Here is an 8,014-nt window from a genome sequence, read left to right on the forward strand (position 1 = left end):
CAAATTCTTTCCTTCTAATTTATAGAGGTACTTCTTGGTTTAAAGACACCCAGGTTTCATTCCACAAAGGCTAAAACGTATGATGAACCATAGTTATACCTAGCCTATTGAAGAGAAGGATTGTGAGTGGGAGACATGATAACTGTCTTCCTGTATCTGAAGAGCTGTCACAAATAAGAGGGAATTTATATTCTCCAAAGCACCAGAAGGAAGAAAATAAGTTATGGGTGGAAGCTTATTAAAGAGGAATCCAACCTAGAAGTAAGGAGAATTTTTTTTGACAGTGAGAACAATTAAGCAGTGGAATACTTGTCTCCTGGAATTCTGGGTGCTCCATTGATGGAGGTTTTCAAAAATAGACTGAAAAACCATTTGACCAGGATGGCATAAAAGACACAGTTGGACTTCAAAGTATCGAATTAAACAGATTGTTGAATTTCTCCTCAGTGTACTGTTTGCTTTGGGTGATCATTAAACTGGTTTTTGCGCCTCAATTTACCCCTCCTCAAAAATAAGGATCAGGGACATCCTTGGGGGCATTTATTCCTAGATACATATTTACAGTTTTAATTTAAAGTGTTTCAACTCCTACCCTCAAAACGACGCTAAAGAGCACTGCACATCAGAACAACTAGACACAAGGACAGTTTTTCCCCGAATGCCATCACTCTGCTAAACAAATAATTCCCTCAACACCGTCCAACTATTTACAAAGTCTGCACTACTATTACTATTAATCTTCTCATCACTCCTTATCGCCTATCCCCTCCCACTTGTGACTGTATGACTGTAACTTGCTGCTTGTATCCTTACGATTTATACTGACTGTTTCCTAGTATGATTTAATTGCTTATTGTACCCTATGACTATTATTAAGTGTGGTACCTGATGATTCTTGACTCTTGACAAAAGTATCTTTTCTTTTATGTACACTGAGAGCATTTGCATCAAGACAAATTCCTTGTGTGTCCAATCACACTTGGCCAATAAAGAATTCTATTCTATTCTATATATATTTACAGAACTGCAGATCAGATTTAACCATATTTTTAACTACGATGTGTACTGTGAAAAACATGAGCTAAATTATGCCTTAATGGGAAGAATAGAATTAAGCTACCTTCAGGACAAGGAACAAACTAGGAACATTTTCCCCACTTTCTGGTTAGCGATCTCATACATTTCCCATTTAAGATATAATAAAAACAATTTCAGCTGCTCTGATTGCCTTCAGCTGTCTTCTCATCTAAAATAATCCTGTAAATTCTAACGTTCTGCCCAGGTGGATAAAGCACCATGCAAAAAGTCATATTTTGCTCTGTAGAAATATGTTTGCGCCTTCCCAAATGCCTTCCTTAATAAACACTTGGTTAACAATAATGTTATACTCTGCTTTTGTTTGCAAGATAAAAAAAATAACATTACGTTACACCATCATCTACACGAAGTAACACCAGAAATCATAGCCTTCCTGGTTGCAAATTGTGCTGTTTCTTTCAGTCAAAATCTAGGAATTCCAAGGCATAGAAAGTGTTTAAACTTACCAGGTTTTTGTTTTTTTTTAGTCTTTCCTGAAGTCCTGTTCAAGGCATCCGTTTTCAGCATTTCCTAACGACGGAGAGTCCCTTTTATAGCTCTGTGTGGAGTTCAGGGGCTGGCACAGAGCCACACAGATGGAAAACCTGGTCCAACCGCGAGGAAACCAAAGCCTGTGTAAACGCCTGTAAGGGAGAGAATCTGGAGTCAGGGATTTATTTGCACAACGAAAACAACTGCACCCGCTGGTTCCCACACTGGGAAGCCCACCCTTAGAAGGAATGCCGACCACCAAGTTGGAAAGATTGTAAAATATTCATTGGATGTCAAGTTCTGGGAAAAGGAAACCGCCTCCAACTCTGGAGGAATCGCTTGGAAGTGGGGGTGGGTGGGGGGTCCTTTGGTGCTCTCTGAGCCTGGTTGTTTTCTTGCAGACGTTTCATTATTCAAACTTAGATAACATCATCAGAGCTTGTCAACTAGAGCTGTTGATGTTACCTAGTTGGGTAATTTGGAAACCCAAACCTGTCTGCACAAAATCACCAAGCTCAGCAAGCATCAAGGATCCCACGATCCTCTCCCCCATCCTTCTCCTCCTCCTCTCCACAAACCCCATTCCTTTCTAGCACTGATGATGTAACCTAGTTTGGGTAATGAAACGTCTGCAAGAAAATCACCAAGCTCAGAGGGCATCTAGGACCTATAGTTTCCTCCTCCTCCTCCTCCTCCTCCTCCTCCTCCTCTCTACAAACTTTACTTCCTTCTAGCGCTGATGATGTTACCTAATTTGAGTAATGAAATGTCTGCAAGAAAACAACCAAGCTCAGAGACCACCAAGGACCCCCTCACTTCCAAGCCTGAGCTACAATATTCCCTTTAACCCCATGGAAGTGTTCTTGGGGGCAGCATCATTTGCATAACACGCCTAACCAGGTTATACGCATAATCTGCTAAGTTTAGTTAATTTTCACGTAAGTCATGTAAGCAGGAATCGGGTATGGCTAGACTAGAGAAAAGAAAGACTAGGAGTGACAGGATAGCAGTGTTCCAATATTTGATGGGCTGCCACAAAGAGGACGGGGTCAACCTATTTTCCAAAGAACCTGAAGGTAAGACGAGAAACAATGGATTGGAAATTAATCAAGGAGAGAAGCAACCTGGAACTAGGGAGAAAATCCCTAAGAGTGGAAACAATTAACCAATGGAGTGGCTTGCCTTCAGCAGTTGTGGAGAGGGAGCCCCCTTGATGAGTACTGTGAAGCCATTACCATGGCAAGTCCACTGTGCTGTACAGTAGAAGCCACTTTAAGGCACACACCTCCCGAGGGGTGTTAGGGTTGTCTTACCCCCACAGTATTTGTTTTCAGAGGGTAAGTCATCTGTGTACAAAGTTGGTTTGAAATTGCTCGAGGCGTTCCAGAGTTATGCTGGAACACACACACACACGTTTTTATTTTATTCCTAAGAACATCTCCAGGGCTATGCTTGAAGAACTCTTTGTTGTGAATCAATAAAAGTTACTAGCATAAATGCAAATCAGGGTTTGGGAACCTGCATACCTGATTGGCCCTTATACAACAACTAGGGATTGGTCCATAAGTAGTCCCTGATTGGCCACTATTTGGACACTTCTCATTGGTTATAAGTTTGAACTTATTGCACATGTCATTGGTTAACAAGGTAGCAGATAACCCTATAAAGGGTTGCTGTTGCCCATAGCCTTGCTCTGTTCTATTCTATTTACAATTATTAAAGAGTTGAAGTCACTGGTCAGATGTCTGGTCTCCATTATTTCCCAAACTTAACACTCTTATCTTCTTCCACTCTTTGTCAGTGTCCAGATTTCACAGCTGTAAAAAACGTTGTGCTAACTTTTCCAGTCTTCGCCTTTCACCCTGCTCTCCTTCCCGATCTTGTCTAAATTTATGATGGCCTTCCTCTGTAGGATGGAAGGCCTGATTTCAGCCGCTTTCATAAAATCAGGTCTCTGTAGACCAGGATTTTTTCTTTTTCTTTTTCTTTTCTTTTAAAGCAAACGCAGCCGGTAGTCTCTCTTGGTAGTGTTTCAGCATGATTTTGGAAGGCAAGACTACAATTTGGGAAACAGCTCAAGTTCAGCGCTACTCCTGTTTTTTAAGCTTTCCAACTCGGCAATGAGTTGAGCCAAGACAAAGGGAAAATTGTCTGCTAAGTTGACACAGACATATAATAGCTAGCCTCTAATTGCCTATATTTACACAGTAGAAGAACAAAAACAAATGAGATCATTGGATTTTATTGAAATAACAAAAAAGAAAAAAAATGCTGGCTTCTTTGGCATTAAAAAGATATCCCTATGGTCCTGAAAGGCAGACTGGCTCCTGTTCAGGGAAACAAATGGGTCTTAAGCATCCGTTCTTATGTTTTAACTTCTCTAAGCGGTGATAAAAGTGCAGATGAAAAGCTGTGATATGATAGCAGCCTTCCAATATTTGAGGGGCTGCCACAAAGAGGAAGGAGGGAGTCAAGCTATTCTCCAAAGCCCCTGAGGGCAGGACAAGAAACAACAGATGAAAACTAAGCAAGGAAAGAAGCCACCTAGAACGAAGGAGACCTTTCCTGATAGTGAGAACAAGTGATCAGTGGAACAGCCTGCAATTCAGAAGTTGCGGGTGTTTAATCACTGGAGGTCAGGGGTGTCAAACTCAAGGCCCGCGGGCCAGATCCAGCCCGAGGGGTGCTTAGATCTGGCCCACTGGACCGCCCTGGGAACATCAAAGGACTGGCCTGCCGTGCCTCTGCCAGCAAAAACACACCTCAGGAGGGCTGTGTGTGGCCCTCCCAAACTGATTTTCCCTGAAACAGCCTGCAACCTTCTGCCAGTGAAAACGGAGCTCGGGGAGCAGTAGTGGCATTCAATTTTTTTTACTACCAGTTCTATGGGTGTAGCTTGGTGGGCGTAGTGCAGGCTTGGTGGGTATGGCAGAGAAAGGATTCTGTAAAATACCCATTTCCACACCACTCCTGGGGGAAGGTTACTGCAAAATCCCCTTCCCTCCCCACCCCACTAACCTGCTTTTCAGCTCTGTTCTCCTGTGCAGGGCAACCAAAGAAGACCCAGCTAGGACTCAGGAGGCAGAGAAGAGATAGGAGCAGGGCCAGTCAGAGGTGGCATTGGCCGGTTCTCTGAACTACTCAAAATTTCCACTACCGGTTCTCCAGAACTGGTCAGAACTGGCTGAATACTGTCTCTCTCAGGGAGGGCCACACGCGGCCCTCCCGGGCTCTATTTTCGCTGGCAGAGAGCTCAGACCACCACAGGCACCCCCGATACAATGTCGAACTGGCCATGCTCACCCGGGCCTCCCGAGGTCAAACACAACCCTGATGGGGTCCTTTATGAAATCGAGTTTGACACCCCTACGGTAGGTTTTTAACAAGAGACTGGATCGCCCTTTGCCCAGAACAATATGGGATCTCCTGCTTGATGAAGTAGTTGAAGATCCTCAAGGTCCATTCCAACGCTGTTCTTCTGTTACTTCTCAGGCATTTTCAGACACTGTCCGGCTTCACGGTCTTCTGTACTGAGGCTTTTTTTTTTATTCTTTGCACGTGACCTGAAGAGAGAGAATCCATATGGGTGACTTTGAACAGGAGTATAACCTGGGAGAAACTAACAAGAGAGTTTAAGCAGAGAAACCATGACTTCATGGCTGAGAACAGGTACAGTCTGCTCACCCTTGGAAAGGTCTAGACCAGGTGTGCTTGACCTGCAGCCCACGAACCACATACGATATCTGGACCGCTAATAATGTGATATTGAGTTTGGGGAAGGGTGCATAGCACTTTTCTTGATTGACCATGTGCAATAGCTGTCTTCTTCCTCTATATTGGGAGATGAGGTGGACCTGGGGTCCTCACATTGCAGCACTGGTCAAAAGGGCCCAGCAAAGTAGAGATTATACTACCTGAGACTTCTCAGGAAACAACAACAGAATGAAAAACTGCTGGTGACCTTCTACCGCTGCACCATAAGAGAGTATCTTAACTTACTGCACCTCCATAGGGTTTGCCAATTGCACAGGGGCAGATAGGACAGCACTCCAGAGGGTGAACGTCATTGCCCAGAGGATCATTGGTTGCCCTCTCCCCTCTTCGGAAGAGCTTTATAGCTCCTGCTGCCTTAAGAAAGCTCAAAACATTCACCCTTTTTTCGAACTATTACCATCTGGCAGATGGTACAAGATAATAAAAACAAGGACAAATAGGCTGAAAAACAGCTTCTTTCCCAGGGCAGTAGCTCTTTTGAATTCTACTGTATCGTGCAATATGAATGCAATTTCAGGGGTTTTCGATTCAATTGTATAGAATGTGATGTGCGTTTGTGTTTTATTTTCATAGTCATAATGTACATTGAAGATGGTGTTTAATTTCATTGTACGAGGTGCAATGACAATAAAGTAAAATAAACTATATCATATCCAGCTCCTTCTTCTTCTCTTCAGAAGAGCCCATTATCCAAATGGACGTGTTCTTCATGCAATTGGGCCACCTATAGCTCAGGCAAGTGAGAAGGCGTCATCCAACCAAGAGTGAGTCACTTCTTCCTCCTTTACATAAGAGAACATTTGATTCAGGATGGACGGTGCAGACCCATGACCTGTGACCTCTGCATGAATGACATCATCAGGTTTCTGTAATCATCTTTCCCCTCCCTGTACTGAACAATGTTGGTAGTCTGCGGTTCCTTCCTAAATAGAGCAGAGCAACTTTAATTCAATTTCGTTTAGGAAGAAATGTTCTTTTCTCTGGCCAAGAACCCATCTGGCACATTTCTACTGGGGAGAATGGTTTACGTTCCCTTTAGAAAAGGATGAATGGAACCTACATATCATTTCCTGGGGAAGGATCTCCAGGAAGCAAATGGGAACTGTTCTTCCTTCCTTCACTGTTAACTAAGCTTCAGTGTAGCCTTCCAGAGCTAAAGAGCCCTCCAAAGGCATTGGATTTCCATAACTCCCATCACCCCATCAACAGGAACCTCCAGTATTAACAGAATAACAGAATAATAGAGTTGGAAGGGACCTTGGAGGTCTTCTAGCCCAACTCTCTGCTCAAGCAGAAGACCCTATACCATTTCAGACAAATGGTTGTCCAATCTCTTCTTAAAAACCTCCAGTGATGGAGCACCCACAACTTCTGAAGACAAGCACTTCCCCTGATTAATTGTTTTCACTGTCTGGAATTTCCTCCTTCATTCTAGATTGTTTCTCTCCTTCATTAGTTTCCACCCATTACTTCTTGTTCTGCCTTCAGGTGTCTTGAGAAAAGTTTATTCGGAATAATGAATAGTGTAGTCCCAATCAGCTAGAAGATACCTACCTACTCAGTATTTTAGACATTCCTTTTGTAGAGTGTTCTGATGCCTTTCAGATATCCAGACTACAAACCCTAGTTTGTGTGTCTTGTGTTCCAGAAGATCTAGAGGAGAAAAGGTTGCCCATGCCCTAAAATCCAGACTGAATGGAAATCCAATTTCTTCTGATTCAACTTTTAGGAATAGGGCCACCCCAAGAAGAAGTTACTCTGTTCGCTCAACTATAGTCAGGCACCCTAAGATCAACTGAGCATGGAATGTGGTTAGATTAATTCCTTATTTATGTTCCAGAGAGCAAGAGATTTCTTCCAAGCCACACAATTGTGCAAAGCTCTAGTTTAGATAGGGTGCATTATTGTCTTGTGACCATTTCCTCGGCAATTGGTTTCTTGCAGCAACTTATTTTCTTCTTTTTACTTGTAATGCAATAAATAAATAAAGACAAACGGTATATATGTATCCCAATGAAGGGGAGGGAAGACCCAGTCACAAAGTTGTCAATTTTACCATCAATTACCTTTTTTTTTGCAACAGGTTTTAGCAGGTCTGCAAACTTCCAATGAAATCGTCCAACTTTCCTCACCAGGAAACTCTCCATTTTCAAGACTCCGCTAATCGTTGATATGATACACTTTATTGATTAGTTAATTGACAATATCAAACATATGAAAGTAAGTCCTAAATATATATATATATATAGGTGTCGATTCATTCTGAGTTCCCTAACCAGGCTCCAATTATACTCCATGAAACAACTGCCATAGTTTTGGACTTATTGATCTTCAGGTAATTGAGTGGGCAGTCCCAAAGGTGCTTTTTTTTTAAAGAGGCAAGTGGACTTTCTGGTTTTGCTCTGGAGATGTTTTGCTTTAATTAATCTGTTGTTTTAAAAGTTCTCATTAACTTTAACTTCAGGTTAAGAAGATTGGTTATCAAACCAGATCAAGTTTTAATATCCCTGCAATTATCTGTATTTACTCCCTTCGTTCTTGTTTATGTTCACACCACTGGTGGGATTCAACATTTTTTACTACCAGTTGTCTGGGCATGGCTTGGTGGGGATGGCAGGGAAAGGATACTGTAAAATCTCCATTCCCTCCCCCACTCCTGGGGGAAGTTACC

The sequence above is a fragment of the Notechis scutatus genome, chromosome 11, assembly GCF_049901735.1.
Source record: "Notechis scutatus isolate UNSWTSFEM ecotype Mainland chromosome 11, rNotScu1.2, whole genome shotgun sequence".
NCBI classification, from domain to species: Eukaryota; Metazoa; Chordata; class Lepidosauria; order Squamata; family Elapidae; genus Notechis; species Notechis scutatus.